This window comes from Catharus ustulatus, chromosome 9 (genome assembly GCF_009819885.2).
Source record: "Catharus ustulatus isolate bCatUst1 chromosome 9, bCatUst1.pri.v2, whole genome shotgun sequence".
NCBI lineage: Eukaryota > Metazoa > Chordata > Aves > Passeriformes > Turdidae > Catharus > Catharus ustulatus.
In genome coordinates this window covers 14,309,280-14,330,606 of record NC_046229.1, presented here as the reverse complement: position 1 = coordinate 14,330,606, position 21,327 = coordinate 14,309,280, and the positions used below count along the sequence as shown (strand labels likewise).

General features: G+C 37.2%; 1 protein-coding gene across 24 annotated transcripts in view; it reads right to left on the bottom strand.

Annotated features, from left to right (window-relative positions):
* ADGRL2 (adhesion G protein-coupled receptor L2) overlaps positions 1–21,327 on the bottom strand; it is a 386,257-nt gene that overhangs the window by 165,427 nt on the left and 199,503 nt on the right. For all 24 annotated transcript variants that reach the window (XM_033066977.2, XM_042779548.1, XM_033066978.2 and 21 more), the window contains exon 3: positions 9,988–10,029. The gene's annotated coding sequence lies outside the window, so the exon portion shown is untranslated. The remainder of the gene's footprint in view (positions 1–9,987; positions 10,030–21,327) is intronic.

The window sequence follows — 21,327 nt, the reverse complement described above, 5'->3', positions numbered from 1 at the left end:
CAGCTTTATGCACCCTAAGCTTTAATGTAAAGTATCTACTACCACAGGTAATTTTAGCACAAGGAAAACAGCACATAAGTGGCATCTGTCTTCCCAAAGATTGGGTGTCTTTTAATAAAGAGATTATTTGAAGAGAAAAAAACCTCTTAGAAATTACTTTTGTGATATAATTTTTATACATAGAAACTACAGTCTTTACAACAAAAAAATGTGGAAAATACTGATGTGTTTCTCCAACAAATCACACACAATTGGTTGTTTTCAAATTATATAAATTGTGCATAATGCCTCATTTGTGATACAGCCTAAGACATTAGTAAGAATTTTATTATGAAGCAAATTATACGACAGAGTGCACACTAGACCAAAAAGTAAGTTTTATAAAAATAAGTATGTGTTGGGAATTGATTTATGCAGCACAGAATTTTTATCAGTTCTAACGTCAAAAATATCTTTAAAATCAGTTGCAATATGTATATTGATCTGCAGATTATTTACCTGGGTTTAGAATGCTAGCTACAGGAAAAGCCATTAGGTCATTATCTATGTAAGTTTAGGGAATTCAGGCACCATCTTTTCCTTGTTGTGAAAGGCATTTGCTACTAAAAATACAAACTGGGATCTCCTCCGTGCAGGTGCAGATTGTACTTAGCAATGCAGCTCTGTTTGTGTGAGTTTCCCCTGGTAAACAGAGGAGCTGCAAGGTCACAAAACAGACAACAGCACATCTCTCAGAAACTTAGGCTTTACTGTATAGACTTGCAGTTTTTATATTTCCCTGAGCATAATGCTGCAACACATGACTTACAGCAGTCTATTTTTCACAATTTTCCAGTTAATGAAAGTAATGTTTAAATACTCTGAAGTTAGATTATTAACTTCTACAAAATAGAAACAGATGTGTGTCTCAGTATGCCATTAAATTTATGATTTACATAGTATTCTTGAATACAGCTGAGCAGAGGCCAATGATTCTAATTTGCTCTAGATTTACAATAACCTGATCTGGTTTTTGTAAGGACTGAAACACTTTAAACAAAATTAGAAAGCTGTTGTGCTTTGTGTGATTAAAGATGCAATTCCCTTTGGGGTAATGAGAAGAGTTAGAACATGTTTCTTTCTTTATGGATGTTTCTATTATAAACATGAGTACCATATATTATGTATTTTTGTTACTATTTCCTTGCTTTTAATTATAAAATAAACTGATTGAGTTGTACTAGAGTTGCACTGAAACAATGCCAAAATCTAGCTAAAAAATGCATATTGAGGTTCATAAAAAAAATCCTTAAAATTCTTGAGGGCCTTAAGATCTTGTTAGAAAAATACTAGTTCCTTGTAGTATGCAGAATCCAAAATATCTCTGTAATTTAAAACTACACACTTTAAAGGAATTTAAAAAGCTAACACATTTCTAAGCTTATTATACAATGTTAAGGCACAGCATTTTACAGGACAGAGTTTCTGTGTATTCACAGCATTTTACATCTGGAGATACAGAGTCACAGTATCTAACGGCAGAAATCACAACTGAAATGAATATTACTGTTTTAAACAAGGTGTATCTATGGGTAGAGATCAAGTTGTGTTGTTGTGACACTAAAGTTTTTAAAAAGAGTCAAAATGAGATTAGTTCTGTCAGATATAAGCAATGCAGGAAGAATACCCTGTGTATGAATATTTCAGGTTTATTTCAAAGATTCTGAAAATCAGAAGTTAGGCCTATAAAGATGTATGGATTCAATGATAGCTAGAAATGAGGTATTTCCAAATTGTAATCTATGACTCTGTGGTTAAAAATGTAGGTCATTTAGCATTGTAATTAACTTTCCACAGGGAAAGGTGACATAGCAAGGAAGTCACTATTTAATAGTGACTTGTTTGTAAGAATTTTTAAAACTATTTCAACTATTCTTCACATATTGCACCCCAAAAATCAAATGGATTTTATGAACGTAGAAGTAATGAACCAGACATTTATTTTACATAGTACCTGGAATATAATATTATTCCATTAATTATTTTATTCATTTGCTATTTTACATAATGCATTGAAGAAAATACAGGCTCAATATTATACACTCACATTAAATCATACTACAATATATGTATTTATATTTATCTTTACCTCTGATGAAATGTTTAATATTATTAATCCTTTCATTTTAATTATATATAATTAACCCTCATTAAAACAGGAGCATTACCTTTTAATAAAAATTTAATCATACATTTACTCAAGCACGGGATCAAAATGCTACACAAGGATGACATGTCTTGAAAGTGATTGAATGAATTCAATTTATTTGGTCACTCACTCTTCCAACGCACTTAGAGATTGCTTCACTCAGAGATCTCCAAGGGTAAAATCCCACACTCCTGCCCTTTGTTACTCGTGGGATTGCAGTGTCAGACACTCACACAGACAGAGCTGCAAGCCCAGTGCTCAGCCAGGTGCTGCTCTAAGCTCAGCACTGGGGTCCAGCAGTGCCCCCTGGCAGCTCCAGCATCTGGCCCCTTGCAGGGGTTCTTGCACTGGGCCCTGGGTGCTGTAATGGGGCTCTGGAAGAATTCCTGACCCAGGCAGACTCATGTGCACATCTCTCATTTAACAAAGATTAGGATCGCTATGTTTTTTTTTTCTGGAGGATGTGGCAATGGCAGCTGGAATGAAGAAAATGGTAGGGAAAAGATTTTTTGTCATATATTGAGGCTGATGTGCATATAACTGGACAAATTTTGTGGTTTCATCTGAACTTTCTGGGAAATTTTTCTGTTAAACACACAATTACCCACACACAAGGCATCAGGTTGACAACAAGAGATTGGCAAACACTGTAATTAATTCAACTTTAGGTTGTGTCTAGGGAAGAATATTTGAGAATTGTTTGTTTCCTTCTTGAAAAAATGGGTATGGATATGGAATGAACAGCATCAGGCCATCAGAACTTTGTATTTCCCACCCATAACATAAGCTGAGGCCCCTCTTCTGCAAACACACAGGTCTAGGTCAGCAAACTTCTGCTGAACCAAGACCATCTCCCCAGTCCTACAAATACTTATTCCCTACAACAGTAGTAACTTAGAAATCACAAAAACGGGGAATGTGCCATCTTGTATTAAAATTAGTGGGGAGTTTTGGAGAAGTTTTTAATTGTTCTAATAAATACATATTAACTCACTGAGGCCCAGCTTATAGAACTGTGTTTGCAGCAAACTGTTCTTCAAGAAGCCCTGTGTGATTAACTTGGGAGGCAGGAGGTAAAAACTGCAGATGAGAATTCCATATGTCTGAGACAAAGCACCTGAGAGGAAAACTCACATTTTAATGACAGAGCATGGGATGCCCATTATAGCAATATATTGTATTGATAAAAAGGGAAAACACCTGGTCAACAAAGGTTTTGCAATATTTTTTCATATTAGCTATTTAAAAGTCATATTAAGCTGTCAGAAGATTTTGGTTCATTACGAGCACTCTGTTTCTTAAAGATGCTTGGTGAGTCTGGATGCACTTAGGATAATTTATTTTCCAATCAACTCAATTGCCCAGACCTACTTCTATTGAAGTCAACTTTTATTTTTCCAAAGAGAATTAAATCAAGTTTAATTTTTCTTCAAAAAGAAACTTAGTTAGATTTCTTAATTGTCAATTTTCTTCAAACAATTATTGCATGACAAAATTTTTAATAAATTAACACCCAATAAATTTTCTGAGGCCTTATATTAAAGCCCACTCCAAAAACATTTGTCTGGTGCAATTACTCAACAACTCAGAATAAGTGGGAATTTCGAAACTGTGTTTATATTGGTTCTTAACCTTCCTAATAAGGTTTAAAGGTATCTTATCTGAAAATAAATTTAAATAAAAAAAGGGACTGTATTTTAAATGTTTCTGTGGCTAGATGGCTTCATACAGTAACTAAAAATACACTGAATATAAAATACACTAAAAATCCCTTTCCTATTTTTTTTTTTTAATGTTGCAGGAGTGCTTCATATTAATATTGACACGGGTAATAGGTCACGTCAACAAACTTGAGAATGATAACAAGGCCATTTTGCAATGACTCTTTTGCTGGACAATGACAGTGTGAAGAGAAGAGCAGATTTGGATTTTCAGTTCCTGCCACTCTGATCACTCTCTGTTGGATAAGATTCCAGTCAGAAAGTTTTAGTGTCTCAAATCTATAGACTGCCCATTTTCAGAAAGTATCAAAATAGAAATTCCAGTAAAAAACATGTAGGAGAACTTTCTACCTTGTGACAAGTCTTTTTTACTTATGAAAACCTGTCTTTGCTGAAGAGCTGCTGTTTTCATTATTTAATTTCTTTGCCGAGCTCACAGTCAACATGATCCCGTTGAGTTCTTTATTTAATATGTTTCAGAGCACAGGACACCTGCTGACTTCTTTAATAACGAGTTGTCCTCCATTGGCTTATATGTGAAAACTGTTCAGCAGAGGCAAGTAAAGAATAACCTTAGACATTAAGACCGATTCCATTAAAACATAAAACTGTGTCCAGGCTCCACACCCGAAGTCCCTAAAATATATTTGCAAGGGCTTTTCACAGCATGGAATTCAGGTGGATTTTTTTTTTAATTGAATTCTGTTCTGTGTAAGTGCAGCTCAGTGGAATTCAATTTCCATGTAGGCTCCCAGGAAACAAATACATGCTAAGTATTTTTATCACTAATGTCTCGGATTTCGTTTCTTAAGTATTATTTAGGTTTGACTGTGGACAGAGTTGCTAATGTTTACCTTAACACAGGGCTCTGTGACTCATTGGAGAAGGGACTTTTTAAAAAAGAATTGGCTAAGGCACAGAAGTTTTAACAGTGAATAAATTCCAAGGCTTTGTATTGTATTAATAAGGATCAAATTCTACTTCTTTGTACAAATCCTATGAATTCGATGGAAAATCTCCATATTTCCAATTCAACCTACATTTTTTTTGTCCCACTTTAAAATATCTTCCTTCCCTACTTTGTTGGAAGCCTCTTTCCCACCTTGTTAGAATTATGGGGTTATACTGTTACAGATGATTCAGGGAAGCTCTACACTCTCAGTCCTGCAGCTTGTAAGGGAAGTAACCCCACTAAGATCAATGAGCCCTGCTCTTAAGTGGATGGTAACTAAAACAAAGAAATCAGACTTTGACCAATTACTTTATCTTAATTGGCCTTATTCTTCACTCATTCACATTTCTCCCATAACTCTTCCCTTCTGCTGGAAAACATTATTTCACCACAACCCACAGAACTCAGGTTATGAATAAAAAGCATCACACAAATGAAAACTATGCTCAGCCACTGTTAACTCACACCCAGAGTCCTTTCAAACAGAATATTTAAAAAATGCTTTTTGTTTTACAACTATAAAGAAAACTGCTGACTGATAAGGCAAACTGTTAAAACAATTAACTGTTCTAGGTTTGTTATATTAACCCTTTATTTTAGTCAAAGAAGTACTCTGAACCAGCAGCTCAGCCCTGTTAATTATTTTATATTACAATCCATAAATTAAGCAGCCTTTATCCACCCTTGGTGTTATGTGAAGGATGTTTGTCTGATGAAGGCACATGTGCTTCCACCTCAGATTCTGTTGAGGAACTAATCCAACATATGCTCAAACCCCTTTTAGAAAGCAGACTCTGCTTGGTTTTAAATCTCCTTCCTTTTTCTTTAAGAGGAAATGTCACAAATTACCATACTAACTGCCATATAGAGTCTATATTATCATTATGCCCATGGTTCTATATTCTATATTATTAATTACCTATTGCCTATTTGTATTATATTGTTGAAAAGTCTTTAGGTGTTGGATGAATGGAATTATTATTTTGTAATTGAGTATTTTAATAAATAAGTTTGTTGATACATGTGTAAGGTTTATTAGTACTTTTGTTAGGTTTGTCAGGAAATTAGGATATGGTAGAGATGTATGGATGTATGTCTTTTTAAAATCCATCTTGTAACAACCTGTGCACATAACCTCTTTTCAATTTCTGCTTACGAGTAATCATTTTTATATGGGTTTAAATCACATTTCAATTTTCTGTAGACACAGTTCTTACCACATAACATATACCATTGCTAGTTTTGTAAATATGTTTTCATTATTACTTCGTAGAATGGAGACAAAACAACAGCTACTCTGCAGGATGACAGCAATGACTACCAAAGGATTCCAATCAGGATGGACGCTGCAGAGCACACAGAAAAAATGGCAAACCTATCCCAAAGAACTTCTGAAATAACACAACTTTTACTTTTCAGTCTCACTGGGGGAGGAATGTCATGGGAATGGGGGGAGGACGCAAACCCACAGAGACCTCCAAGCTGAAGTCCAGCACCACCTTTGCAGTGCGTGATGCAAGAACAGACCTTGGGGCCATGGGCCCTTTGCTTGCCTGCAAGCACAACCCACCAGGAAAGAATCTAGGGATGGAGGAATCTGGGTCTGACAAATGTCAGACAAAAAGAATTGTGAATACATCCTGCCTAGGCACTTGTGTGGGATTCAGGCCTGATTTCAGGCCCAGCAAGGAGATGCAGACAATGTGGGTGCCCCACACCATGGGCAGGGCAGGCTCCTGGTCCTTGTCCTGTGCTGTTCCCTGAGGCAACTGCATCAGGGCAGCCTCACAGGAAGGCTGCGCTCTCCAAAGATGTTTTGCCACAGTTCATCTTCCTTTTACTTTATTGTAATTCTGTATGGTGTGGCTAGGCTGGTCACAGATAGATAAAATGAGACACATTTTTTTCACCTCAGCTCATGTCTCTTCTTCCTGCGTTCCATACAAATATTTTGTAGCACACGAGGAAAAATGTTTATGTCCTGTCTAAATCAATCTAAATAAAATATATTAAAGTTGATAAGCTCTTTAAACATTACTGACCATTACTTACAAAACTGTATTTTAAAATTGTGAAAACAAATGCTTTGACCTTGTGAGCTATGGAAATATTTAAAAAACAAATCTGCTCTGCTTTTTTGGCTAATAGTTGTGATTTGCATAGTTGAACCTTGAATGTAGTCATAAATAGCTGCAGAATCCATCTTGGCACAATGCCCAGCAATGTTAGGGTGCCAGACAAAAAAATCGGGTCAACCACTTACCAAGTAAGTCATTCTGTCTCAACAAGGTGATGTCTAACAAAGAAGCTACAAGGCTGAAGACAGCTAACATATTCAGCTGCTATTCAGAAAGACAAGAACTTTTCATTTATCAGGATAATCTACTACTCGTAATCACTACACCAAGTGAACTCCCTATTGTAAAAAAGAGAGAAGTTCATCAATTGTTTTTGCTAATTAAGATGAATATTATTCCTGTGAAATGAACCAAAAAGTTCTGTGCAACCAGAATCCCAATAGAGATCTATAATCTCAAAGAATAATTGCAGAGTTTTAATTGAGAAGAAAGTGAGAACTATTTTTTTGTCTTCTTCAGTTTTTAGCTGCAGCTGTCTTGTGTGTGTGTTAGTGGGTCTTTTATGTTCTCAGTTAATCTGACATGACTTTCCATATATTAAAGCTTGTGGAATTAAAAATTTAAGACAAAATGTTTATATATTTGATGAAATGCTACCACAAAATGGCACGTATTTAGGAATAATTTGAGGTAACAGATCATTTATTAACATATTAAAAAAAAAGTCAATTTTTAGATTAAAATCTAGATGTTATGACTGCTCATAGTAATGTACATTTAATCTTTATACATTAGGCAGACATAGAGTTAGAAGTAAGAAGGCAAGTGTATTTTCTTAAAGTGATATTAATTATATATCCAACAATTTATTTTACTCTGTGATATTTATCTTGGTTTCAAGATTAGACAAAGCCTTGCCGTGTTGAAAGGAAGCAATGTGGCAAAGCTCAGTTTCCCATTCCTTAAATAAAAAATATGCAACTTGAAAATATATTTATGTTTGAAATAATATTTACATAAAGGAAATCCATAATCAAAAGAGTAACCCATGACTCCTGAGCAGGTCAGGGAAAATTCACCGAAGTATAAATGGTTATAGGTATAAAAATTAACTCTACCCAAAATATGTATTATGGTCTTTGTTGAAGTAACCCTTAAAGTCCAAGCTTTTGTCCTACCTGCTTCACTTACAGTGTTAATCACACATTTAGCCTCAAAATAAAAACAATTATAATTTCATTTAAAATGCAAATTTAGAGTTAAAAATTACCTCAGATCAGGATACTGGCTGAATACATTTGGTTTCATGAAAAAATGAAACTCTGTGTCTCTCTCCTTCCCTTCCCCCAAGCCTTCTTTACAAAATCAGCCTCAGGCTAAAATGGTTTTAAGTAGACTAAAGCTGCTGGTAAACACTTACCTTTGACAATATTTTTGTCTAATGAACATTGCAGAGAAGGGTGTATGCAGCGCAAGTGTCGGTCTGTGGCTGCAACCTACGTACAATCCTTGTGCCAAGGGCCCACTGCTAACAGGCAAATATACACAAAAGAGGCAGGCCCTTTGATGGTTTAATCCCAAACATACTTAACTGTCACATACTTAATCTTTTAGATTAAAAATGACTCTTGAGTTCTTCTTGAACATTTTTATGTTTGTGGATGAAAGAGGTTAAATGTAGTTCTCATGCCTGTTTGGACTGTTCTTTTATTTTTCTTTTTTACATCCCCCCACCCTAGTTTAACATGACTTTTCTTTAATCACAGATATGCCCCTGAAGGATCTGCAGGATGGTTCTGAAATACCCCATTCTTTCCCTCTTAGCAGGCAGGTAAAAGTGCATTACAGACCTTGCCAAAGCAGGGTGTAGAGCTACAGGTCAAACCCAAGTGCATCAAAACAGCTTCACCTGCAGGTTTTATTTTCTTAGAAAAGAGTTTCAAAGAACAACTAACACTCCACATTGATCAGAAATAATTCTTAAGGGCCATCACAAAACTTGTGCTTTGTTATTGGTTTCCTTGAACACTGGAAATTTTGATGCTGCTTCTATCAGATATAACAAAAAATCAGTCCCACATAATCATTCTTTTAGGCTCTGATGCATTAAATTTTGTGCATAATCCTCCTTTTTTTTTTAAGGAGTCTTGAGTTATTTTTGGGATAACATGGAAGGTCTTTCAAGTGTAACACTAAGAAGCACTTTTTAAGTCAGAACTTGTGCTCCAATGAGATATTTTTCAAGTAATATTTCCTTCCACTTCAGCTTCCACAGTAGTTTCACTTCATGATGGTTTTATGTTGATTTCATACTATATTTTTATGTAGTGGAAAAGGATATTTTTTGTAAAGTGAATGCCCAAGACCTGTTGGAAAACATTTCTCCTTAGCAATGCACTCATAGGATTCAGTAGTTTGTTCAGAAGTGTTATTTTAGGATGACCTTTACACATCTAGTATGATGGATTTTTTCTTTTTATTTGATTGTAAAGATGTTATGATCAAGGGGCAAAATAAATACTGCCTTTTTCAGCCATAAAAAAAAAAAAGAATGAAAGATGAAACCATCTTTTTAAAACAACATGATAGCATGCAGAAGTGATGTCTATGTTTGTAAACTACATATTTTTAAATTCACACATATAGCAAAGCTCCAGTGAAACATAAATAAAAATCAATTTTATGCAGTTCAAATTGTAACACAGTATGAAAGTCTCCCCTTTTCAGCCTAAAGAAGAGAGATAGTTTAAGGGAATTTATACATTACAAATAGTTGTTATTAAAAATAAATAGTTGAGCATTCTGTGGTCATCAACATTTCTAACAAGGATGTTAAATCCTCGCATATTTTCTTCTGAATAATTAGCATAATGTTCTGCAAATCTTTTCCAGGTAGCTTACAGGATTTGAATATTCAAATATTTTCATTGTATAAGCCATATAATTATGAAATTGTACAGTTATTTCTCAAGCAATTTGGCAATCCTTTCTTACAAGAATTTACCTTCTGTTCTGTGTTTTCAGAAACAAAAAAAGCTTTTTTCTTACCATTCTGGAAAGGATGGAATTCATCATTCTGCCATAAAGACCCTAGAAAGCAAAGAAAGTGTTATTAGTTATTATATTCTTATCTGCAGGGATTCTACCCGCCAAACAGTGCATCAGCACCAAAACAAAAAACAAAACTACATGGTCAAATAATAGATCAATACTTTAAAGCAGTTCCAAATATGCATTACAGGTACTTAGCAGGTACTAGATTAGAAAAAAGCACAAGCTACAGTGCATGTCTGTATTTAGAACTGCATGCCTGCTGGAATTTATCTGCATAGTGTTCACAAAATACAGACATAGGATCTTGGCATCTGACTTGTGACTGTATTTTTGAAAATCAAACCATGGGCTTACTGTCACTCTGCTATGGAGGGGGAGAAAACATGGGCATAAAGGGTTATGATCAGAAGAGACAATTCTCAATGACATATAAAAGGTTTTCTTCCTAACTCATTGAGAAATTTGTATTAGTATTGAAAAAAAATTCATTACTATTAAAACAATTAATCAGCCTTTATATTCTGCTTCAGAACAACGTTGCTCACGAGTTCCAAGTCTGCAGTGGTCAGACTGGGGTCCTGAGGCAGTACTGAGTACACCCCACACCTCATCAGCACACTTTAACCGTGGTGTGAAAATGAAAGCTTGGATACTGGTTAACTCTCTTCACTTCCTTTTCTATGATCCCTTTCAGTCTGTTTTACACCTGACATCATGGCTATTCTGTTTTCTTTAGAAGAAATGAATGGCTGCTACCATTCCCTGCACTAAAGGCTGAACGGAGAGGGAGTGATCGCTTGCACTCAGTACCTACAGAGACTTCACTGTGATTTCATGTGCTATACATACCAATTGTGCTCTCGAGAATAAAAAGTTTTCAGGATAATAGGCTAAATTCTGTGATCATTTCTCACACAGAATACAACTTTACTCCTGCTGAAATGGCCAGACTTAGGTAAAGAATCTGCCTCATATATAGTTTTCTGAGGTAAATCAGTTTTGTGGCAAAGAAGGAAGAACACTTAAAACCCACTTACTATTCTTAACTGTTTTCACTGTTTGACAAAATTTAATCTTTAGTAAACATGCAAGAAAGAGAATTAAGGAATTTAGTTAATATTATGTTGAGAAATTGTTACTAGAACCAAGAGATGCAATCACAAGCCACTTACAAAAAAGATGTTGAGGTTTAAGTAGGACTATTACCTTTAAAGAGGAAAAGTAAAAACTCTAATAAATGATATGATTCACCAGGTTCTCACCAGGGCCACAAGTACCACTGGATGAACAATAGGTATTTATTTAAAGGTAAGGGAGACTCCAGATAGAGAAGAATTCCACAGTGTGGTAAAGAAGTTATTTCCGTTCAAGGAGTTTACTTTGGGCAAAAAGGGAGTTTCCAGGGCGTGCAGTGCTGCAGAAATTCAGACTTAATCTAGGTTGCATGCAGCACAAGAAATAGGGGCCCTGGCTAAAGCTCATGTGAATTAGAACAGTCCCTGAGGGCTGCTCTATTTCACATGAGGATTCATTGGCCTGTGGCAGCCTTGAATCTCAGCATCTACAGAGGAGGCTTAAAGCTGCTTTTGCTCCATTCTTCATGGGCTACACCTTCTTCAGAGTGCCCCACTTCAGATGTAGCACAGCATATTTCTTTTGCTCCCTTTATAAAACACAGGAAAACAGGATCCCTCTCAGCCAAACAAACAAAATTTCATGTAAGCTCAAAACAAACCCTTTGAACATCTGTTTCAGTGGAGCCAAGTTCCCACAAAGCACTGGCTTCTGTGAGCGTCCCGGAGATCTCTGCTCCTCAGCCCTCTGAGTTTGCAAACATGCTGTTTGAGCGAGGCACACATTTATCAACTGTCTGTTTGGGACTCTTACTAAAAATCCATTCCTTTCAGCAAAGTAATCGTTCCCTTTCCTCCACACAGCTTTTGAGTGCCCTTGCCAAAAAGCTGTGATTTTTTTTTCCCCCAAAGCTATTTGTAAACCAATAAAATGTCACCACTTCATAAGTGAACAAAAGCTCTCATTGACTTCAAAAGGAATTATATTTGTAAAAGGTTTTGTCTCTAGTTCTTACCCACTTAATTATTAAGATTCGAGAACATTAGAGTGTTGTAAGATAGGAACTGAAAATTATGGGCCTATCCCCACCTATCAGCCAGGTATGCAATCCACCAGGCTGATACATGAGTTGTTCAATACTTTCACACGAGTATCCTCCTGAAGGCATTGCAGCAATGTTTGTGCTTAGAGGTAAGTATATGTTTTAATGTTCTACTAAATCATGGCTTGAGCTCTTAGATAGTTTCAGATGAGCAGAGCAGCTGAAAGCAATTAAGTTTAGTGTGATGGCTAATGTATGAATTTTTTGGCCACAAATAATTCTGATTAACAGGTTATTTGCTGCTATATAGAATACAGAATTATTAGTTTAGAAGAAGTGAGTCAAGGCTTCTCCTGGATTTGTTTTCACTGGCCGAAATAAATTACTGTCTGGGTATGTGTATGGTCACCCAGCTCTCCAATTTAAAGAAATGTTAACAAGTTTTTGATCTCCTTTCTGAAAAATCAGATTTGTCTATTTAGGTTATAACTATTTCCAGTGCCTCTGGCACTGGCATTGCAAATGTCAAAAAGAAAACTATTTCAGCCCTGTAGCTTCTGTTTGCTCCCCCCAGTTTCTGGAGCACTTAACAAAAGTGCCCATTTCTGATCACGGGCTCCTGAAGAGGGCAGCACGTTCTAGATATTATTGAACTGTAAGCTCTGAGGTGACAGCCTGGGCTTTACTGTACTGCACATGGAGGAAGGGTGAACAAAACTTTGTGGATATTCTGTGTACACTCTTCCCACAATACAGTAAGTCAGCAAAAGTCCTAGGCTTTTGACCAAGGTCAAAACTGTATTTGATTATTAAAGAGAACATTTAAATTATGTACCTGAAGCAAAGTATTTAAAAAGAGAGCAATAAAACACCAGCAAGGAGAACTTCCACAAGGAGTATGTTTTATCATTAACACTGTAGATAACTTTTCCTATTGGCAGTGCATTGACTATCAAAACTACTAAAGGGGTTAGATTTAATTATCTCACTTCTTTGCACATTTCATCTCAATTGCTATGGCAACATTCAGTTGCCTGAGCAGCAATGTACACTTTAATCAGATATTTCTTCACTCATTTCTCTGTGCACCACAGCAATGTAGTCAAATTTACAGCCAAACCCTGATGCATCTGGTAACACCTCTTAGGAATTAAAGGTTAGGTTTCCTCTGCCCCTCACCTATAGCCACAAATATTTCTAGAGAGTTTTGCACTCTGATGACAAAAGCTTTAGGAGTTCAAAAGTGTGTGCTTCCCTACCACTGTTTCTTCCCTACTCCACTGATTTTATGTTGTCTTCTGCCACCACTCCCTTTTCATAAGGCTTCTGCTTACTTGGGAACTCTTCCCATCCAGCAATGGGCAGGTCTTCTCGTCCCTGCAGGAACTCTTTCAGGGCTGACAACAGGAAACATAATAATTGGGCAGACAATATGGTTCCTCCCATATTCCACCCTGCCCTGAAAAGCTTTTTGTTGGATTACTCAGCCCTGATTAAATGCTTTGTCAGAGTACATCATAGTTCTTTAAAGTTCTTGGCCTAGAAACCAGGAACATGGGCTAAAATAAAAGTAATTAGAAGTGATGAGCAGATAGTAGGGACTCCTTATTGAAATGCAGACATTAAAAAGAGTCAGGAAGCTAAAAGTACATGGGGATTATTACTAAATTCAGGTTATGGGAAATCTTGATATTTCTGACACAGAATATTGTCTGGTTTGCAAACATGTCACCATCAAGGTAAAGGGCAAACAGAGATAAGTTCCTAATGCTGCCTTAGTGTCTATGGTGAAAAACATGGAGATGCATTAGAAGGATTGAATTTGTTTGGATTACAGTCAAATATTTAGGAAAGAGAGATAGGCATAAAGCAATAAAATGTAATTGTGCATATTCTGAAAACTGTCTAGATAGTCAGTTTTGCTTTTCTGCATTAAAGAAAATATTCTATACTGCTTCTTGTTCTACATGTATTTTTCATAGCTGTTCATCTGTTAGTGTGTAATCATGCTAGCACAGTTTAATAAGGTCTCAGATTATTGCTGTTCTAAAGATTTTTGGAAACCCTGGGTAAGTACAGAGCTGTCTTGGACCATGTTGTTCTAGAGAGGTGTAATGGAGTCAGAACCACTCCACATCTTGCCAATGATAACAAAGCTTGATCAACCTCCCTGACCATGAAACATAAAGTCATTTTCTACAGTTTAGCTCCATGTAAGCCACAGGAGATTTTCTGGAGGCTTCATAACTCAAGATACCAAAAAATTATTAAGTGATATATAAAAAACCAAATTAATTTATTAGGAAAATACAGGAAAAACTGTGCACACTGTGCTCTCCATACATGACAAGAGATGTGATCATATATTACAAGGAAGCTCACGATACATGGGATGTTTATTATGGATCTGGGGAGACTTTTCCAGCTCAGGTACCAAAGCCTAACACTTGCAGGCCTATGTCCTATGACAGCAATGTCTGTCAATCAACCAGTGAAGTTGTTATTTTTTCAGTATTCTAAAGAAAAAGCTAAAAGTTACAGAAACTACCATGCTTTTTTAATCTCCTTGCAACTTTGTATATCTGAGGTGAGTTTATATATAACTATACACAATCTTTAACAAACAACACTGTGCCATAGGGGATGCAAAGATCTTTTAAAGTTCAGATTTTGAAATTGTACTGGAAAATAATTTTTTTTAAAAACCTCAAAACTTCAAACCTAAAAATTCCGATGTTTATGAATAAGTAAAGATTACAAAATGCTTGTAGTATAACTTCTTTCACTTGATTGTTGGTTTATGTAACTTAGAAAGAGCTATGCTGATTTCCACCAGCTGAAAATCTGTTACATAGTCTTTATAATAATAATTGCTTTTTTTCTATGTCATACAATTGGAAATCTAGGCCAAACAATATATTCCTCATTTAAATACTTTATAAGCTGGAGAATTTTTAAAAGATTGTCGAGGTTTAGGAATGGTGCTCTCCAGCTTGGTGCTCCCATTAATCCCACCTGAGCCTTCCCCTCTGCCCTTCAAGTTGAGGCACAAAAGGCAATGATCATGTGTTGAGATAAGAACAATTCACTGGAAATGGCAGTGAGATTAAAAAAAAAAAAAGAACAGTAGCAGCAATATTAATAACAGATGTATACAAAAAAGAGAGTGATTCACATGCAAATATGCTCACTGAGGAGATTGTGACCCGACATGCAGCCACAGCACCCTGCAAGCCACCCTGCAAGCCCTTCCTTTGCTTCTGGAAAAGAGATTCCTTTGCCATACCCCTGGCAATCATGTGAGATGTTACGGAATAACCTCCTTGTCCTGGCCATGCCCCTCCTGCCTACTGCAAAAAACTAACCCTGTTCTGTGTGGAACTAGAACAAAGATACTGCAGAAACCCTCACAGAACAGTGCCATGCCATTAAAGGATATTTTTTGGACCTTGTGTAATTTTGCTGTAAATGTGTAAAAATTCCAATTTTGGAACATATTTCCCTATCCTTTTTACTCTTGTCTAGGATTGTATGAAAGATATACCCAACAAATATTAGGAATAAGTTACCTATACAAAAAGCAAACTTGCTAAAGTACTTTCAACTCTATTAAACCCTTTACCTGTTTGTGTTTATGTGAAATAATAAAAAGTAAAACATTTTCAAATCAGTTTTGGGTGAGGGTGTGATTCCACAGGGTACAGTAGAGTTCAATACAATGTAATCTCTAAACTAAGGCACATCACATGGTTCTGTAGGGGACACAGCTCTCACTAGGTTTCTTATCAGCAGTTTACAAATTTTTGCTATGGGTTGACTCTACTTTTTAGTAATAGTTTCTTTCCTTCCTCTCTTTCCTTCCTCTCTAAGTAGATTTTTCTTTAATCTGTTTTAACCTAACCCCACCCCTTCCCTCATTCTGAGTATAATAAACGACATTCTTTATAACTTAAAAACTCTCCTGTTTCCCTCCAGCACAAGCAGAGCTCCTGGCATCCTCCCAATGCCCAGCAGTTGTTCCTCCCACTTCTCCAAGAGCTGCTGTGATCCAGGTATTCATCACAGACTACCTTCCTAGTCAACCAAGTCAAACATTTTCCTAGGAGAAGTGCCTGTTTTCCTTGATCCTGGCTTTTTGCAGCCTGAAAATCTTGTCTTCAAGAAGAGGGCATGGAGTGTGGCACCTGTAGCTGCTGCAGGTCCATTTCTCATCCAGTTGCCAAAGAAGGGAGGAATTTGAATGACAGAGTGACAGGGTAGGATGACAGGAAAATTCAAAAGCTGAGTAAAACTCTGAAGACTTTTATTTTTTTCATTCCCACTTCCAGGTGTTCAACAAATTCTCCTTCCTCTCCTTGGGGTAAAGACTCCCTGCTTGGTATATTGCTTGCAGAAGTTTCTGCTCACTTCTCTAGTCACTTAGTTTCAACTCTACTCGAGTTTAAACACCCTTTCTCTAAAGCCTAATCAACTTTTATCAACTTTTATGCAAGTGACCATATTATTTTTTTTAAGTTTAACCAAGCTAGAGAGTGGAACTAGCATAGGAGAGGCACTGCTCAGTTTTTGTGCATGTTGTGCACACACACACAGTATGTGCATGTATACATAGAATTTATATATGCTCTTACTGTAGCACTAATATTCCCTGAAGGTATTATTATGTTGTAAGACAAATTAAAATTAAACAAGAGGTAGAAGTGCACATGAACTGAAAACTGTTAAAAAATGCCTACAGGCAAGACAGAAGTGAACAGCAGGAATTTATCCAGCTGTGGGTGTCTTGGAGTTCCTCTGGGCCAACTGACTGTGTTCTCATTTCTGCTGCAGGAAATGCAATTAAAAAAAATCATATAGATGGTGTGAATTTCAAGCAAAATGGCATGAATATTTTTCTGCCTGTGAGATAAAAATGAAGGTGAATGAATTTCTGTGAAACTCATTAAGCTACGGGACTGAATGCAGAGGGATGGAGAGAACACATAACAGAAGAGCCCAGAAAGAGAAAGAGAGATATCTACCCAGGTCAGAAATGTGATAGCAAGTAAATCTGCTGACAAACACATCTCATAACTTCTGGAATCAGTGGAGTATATGAGATCAACTTTGAGAACTTTTGTAAAAAATCTGTCCTGATAGAGTATTTCTAAAGCTAAGTGCAAGGGAGCAGTTTTTTTTGACTGGTGGATGCAATGAGACCCTATAAAAGATATCTGAGCTGTGCAGAACTGACATGGCCCAAGGTCTGCATACTGAGATCAAAAGCAGAATCATAAACAACCATAGTAGTAGCACGTGTTAAATTTATACTAAATTGGATTTGAAAGTCACATTTTATGCAGGTGCGAATAGATGCACTCATTAGAGGTGAAGGTGATCAAACTGAATAATTATTTATCTTTGTGAGTAAAATTGTTAGGTTTACCTCTTCCCTTCATTCAAACCTTAAAACAATCCATCTCACAGTGAAAGAATTTGCCGTGTAAATTATTACGTGTTATGCACTGAGAAAGAGCAATGACATGGCTCAATATCACAGTCACATAATGAAATAAGGAACTGTACTCCAACCAGTTAATTCAGTTATTTTCAGGACAGTGTTATCCAACAGTTATCACCATGACAATGCATCTTTGTTGACTTAGAAGTGCTCAAAAATGAGAGTATTTGGACATGGAGACAAGGATATTAAGCCATGGTAGGAAGGAAGTTTAAGAATGTAATTCTGTCTCATTTTTACAATACTGTAATCCCAATGGTACCACTGGAAGTGCTCCCAATTTCCACCAGGACAAAAGAAAGCATGTCTTCCTCTGATTCTTTGTACTTGGAAACTATATCTTAATAACAGCTATATTTATAGTCCAACTGCTATATAATGAAAGGAAATATGTGAAAATGAAAAAAAAGTATTAACACATGCATCAGAATAACACAACAAATAGGATGTGGCTTTCTTCTGGTGAAAATATAAATTAATCTTCTTTTCTGCTTTGAGCATTTTAACTCCAAGTGCAGCCTTATAATCTAATTGGTATTATAGAATCATATAATGCTTACATTGGAAAAGACCCTCAAGATCATTGAGTCAAACCATTTGTCTTGTGCTGCCAAGTCCACCACTAAACCATGTTGCTAAGTACCACATCTACATGCTTTTTTAACTACTCAGGGATGGTGACTCAGCCACTTCCCTGGGAAGTCTGTTCCAATGCCTGACCACCCTTTCAGTGAGGAAATATATCCACTCTAAACCTCCCCTGGTGCAATTTGAGGCCATTTCTTCTTGTCCTATCACTTGGCACTTGCCAGAAGACACTGACCCACACACATCTACAACCACTTTTCAGGTGGTTGTAGCATGGTCAGGTCACCCCAGAGCCTCCTTGTCTCCAGCCTAAACACCCCTATCTCCCTCAGCCACCTCTCATGAGACTTCTGTTCCAGCTCCATTGCCCTTCTCTGGACTTGCTCCAGGCCCTCAGTGTCTTTCCTGACTGAGGGCCCCCAGACTGGACAGAACACTCGAGGTGTGGCCCCATCAGTGCTGAGCTCAGGGGGACAATCACTGCCCTGGTCCTGCTGCTCCACTATTGCTTATTCAGGCCAGGATGCCACTGGCCCTCCTGGCCAGCTGGGCACAGCTGGTTCATGTTTATATCCAGCTGCTGTCAGTCAGAATCCCCAGGTCCTGCTACACTGGGCACTTTCCAGCCACTCTGTCCCAAGGTTATTGTGCTGCCCAGGGTTATTCTGACCCGAGTGCAGGACCTGGCACTCAGCCTTGTTGAACCTCACATTGCTGGCCTCAGCCCACTCAGATCCCTCTGCAGAGCCTTCCTGCCCTCCAGCAGATTGACACTACCACACAATTTGGTGGTGTCTGCAAACTGTCTGAGGGTGCTCTCAATCCTCTGGTTCCAATTATCAATAGAGATATTTAACAGAACTGTCCCCAACACTGAGCCTTGGGGAATGCCACCAGTGACCAGCCACTGAACGGACGTAGCTCCATTCACCACCACTCTCTAGACCCAGCCATCCAAGCAGTTTTTAACCCAGTGGGAGAGCATCCATCCACACCATGGGAAGGCAGTTTATTCAGGAAAACATTGTGGGAAACTGTCTAGGGATATACTAAATTCTAGGCAGAAAATATTCACAGCCTTTCTCTCATCCACTAAGCAGGTCACCCTGTCACAAAGGAGATCAGGTTGGTCAAGCGGGACCTGCCTTTCATAAACTCACATTGGCTGGGCCTGATCCCCTGATTGTCCTGCACCTGCTGTCTGATGGCACTAAACATGATCTGCTCCATGACCTTCCCTGGCACCGAGGTCAGACTGACAGACCTGCAGTTCCCTGGATTTTCCTTTCCAGCCATTTTTGTCATATTTGCCAAGTTCTTGTCAACTGGGACCTCTTGGGTTAGCCATGACTAGAGGCTGGACAGAAAGTGGCTTGCTCAGCACTTTCACCACTTCATGACTATTAAATGCAAGGAGTTGATATTCATATACTTTTTTCTAGATGAAAATAAACAATTTATGTATAAGAAACTATTTCCCCTTCAAAATAGAGCTCTGTGAAGCAAATCTAACCTTAAATTAAACAATAGCCTCAAAGACTTCTGCCTTTATAGGGCACTTCCATGCTTAAAAGCACCAATGTAAAATGTACTGGTTTTGCTCAACAGATCTGCTCTTTGGACTAAATCCAGATTTCTAGTTATTGGGAGAGACTTTTACTTCTGGATCAAGCCCCTTGTGTATATCCGCATTCATGTATGATTACTTTAGTGGAAAAAGTAGTTTTATTCCCATTTATGATGGAGTGAACTGAATTATCTTTTGGCATTACTTACTGTATCAACAATGAAATTTATGCAATTGCAGTGCATTTAAATTCTGTACTATAATAAAACTGCATTATCCCAATGAAGGGTAGCAGAAAAACTGCAAATGTTTAACTGGGAGCATCTTCAGTAATAACAAGATGCATGAGATAGAAGGAATTCAGCCTGGTCTTTTGCAGACCATTTGAGTTTTCCAAGTTTCGCAGTTAAAAGCTGTAAAATATATTTTTATTAGTGAACTGAGAAAATTAGATAAATCCTATGAGACTTAAAGCATGTGGAAATCTATTCTGCCATTCTAACAAAGTAATTTTTCATGATGCAACTGAACTGAAATAGTTCTTTTTGTGAAACAATTCAATTGTTAAAGTATTTTTGAGTATGAGTAGAATGCATTTAGCAAAACTCACTTGTACCCTTTTTAGATTGTTGCTTTCTCTGGCAAAATTTGGCATGTACTTTGTGTTGGTATTTTATTAATTACACACAATATTTTAAAGAACATTTTTTAAAAAGGGTATAAAAAGTAAGGTTTATGTTCATGTGCATATTATAGCTGAGACAGCTATAATAGGTGCATGGAGAAACTAGACCTCTGGCATTTATTGAAATTCCATGGAAGGTAGGCTTCCCAGACTCTGTAGAGAAAACATCTCACCATTTATTCAGGCATGCACCTTAGAGTAAAACTTCCGTGTGATCAAGTACCGTGCACACAGGATTGAGTTTTGCAATTTCCTGGATAGCTTTTACAAGGAGGGCTCGTACCTCTGTCTTTCTCCTCCCTTTGCTGTTTATGTCCTGCTTCCCATTTCCCACTCCCTGCTTCTTAAAGCCTCCCCAGCACCGTGCTGGACGTAGCAGGAGCTGGGGTCAGTGTGGTGATCAATGGCTCGGGCTGCTGAGCATCCAGCCATTGATCACAGTGAATAGATTCATAGATCTCAGCCATGCCATCACCAGCAGCTGCTTCTACTTAGCCTGCCAACTTTCTGTCACCTCGAGGATTCAATGAGGTTCAGAGGCAGAGTGAGAAGGTTATATAATTCTGTCAAGAGATCATGTCTTTGATTTTTTTCATCTCTTAGACCTACAAGTCTACCCTTTGGGGGTCTATCACAGGCTGAGAAGTTCCAATATATTACATACCATAACACAGCAGTATAAAGAGTGCTATATAAAATATATAACTGCCCTTCCTTTGAAGAGAATAGCAGGAGCTTTCACTCCTTTCTTTCATTAAAAGAACATTACCTAATGCTGAAGAGAAACCACAGCTGTATTCATATATGTATGCACATGCTTTGCTTGTAATTTGAAACACATTGTCAGATATTATCATATCTGGTGTTCCCTCTCTCAC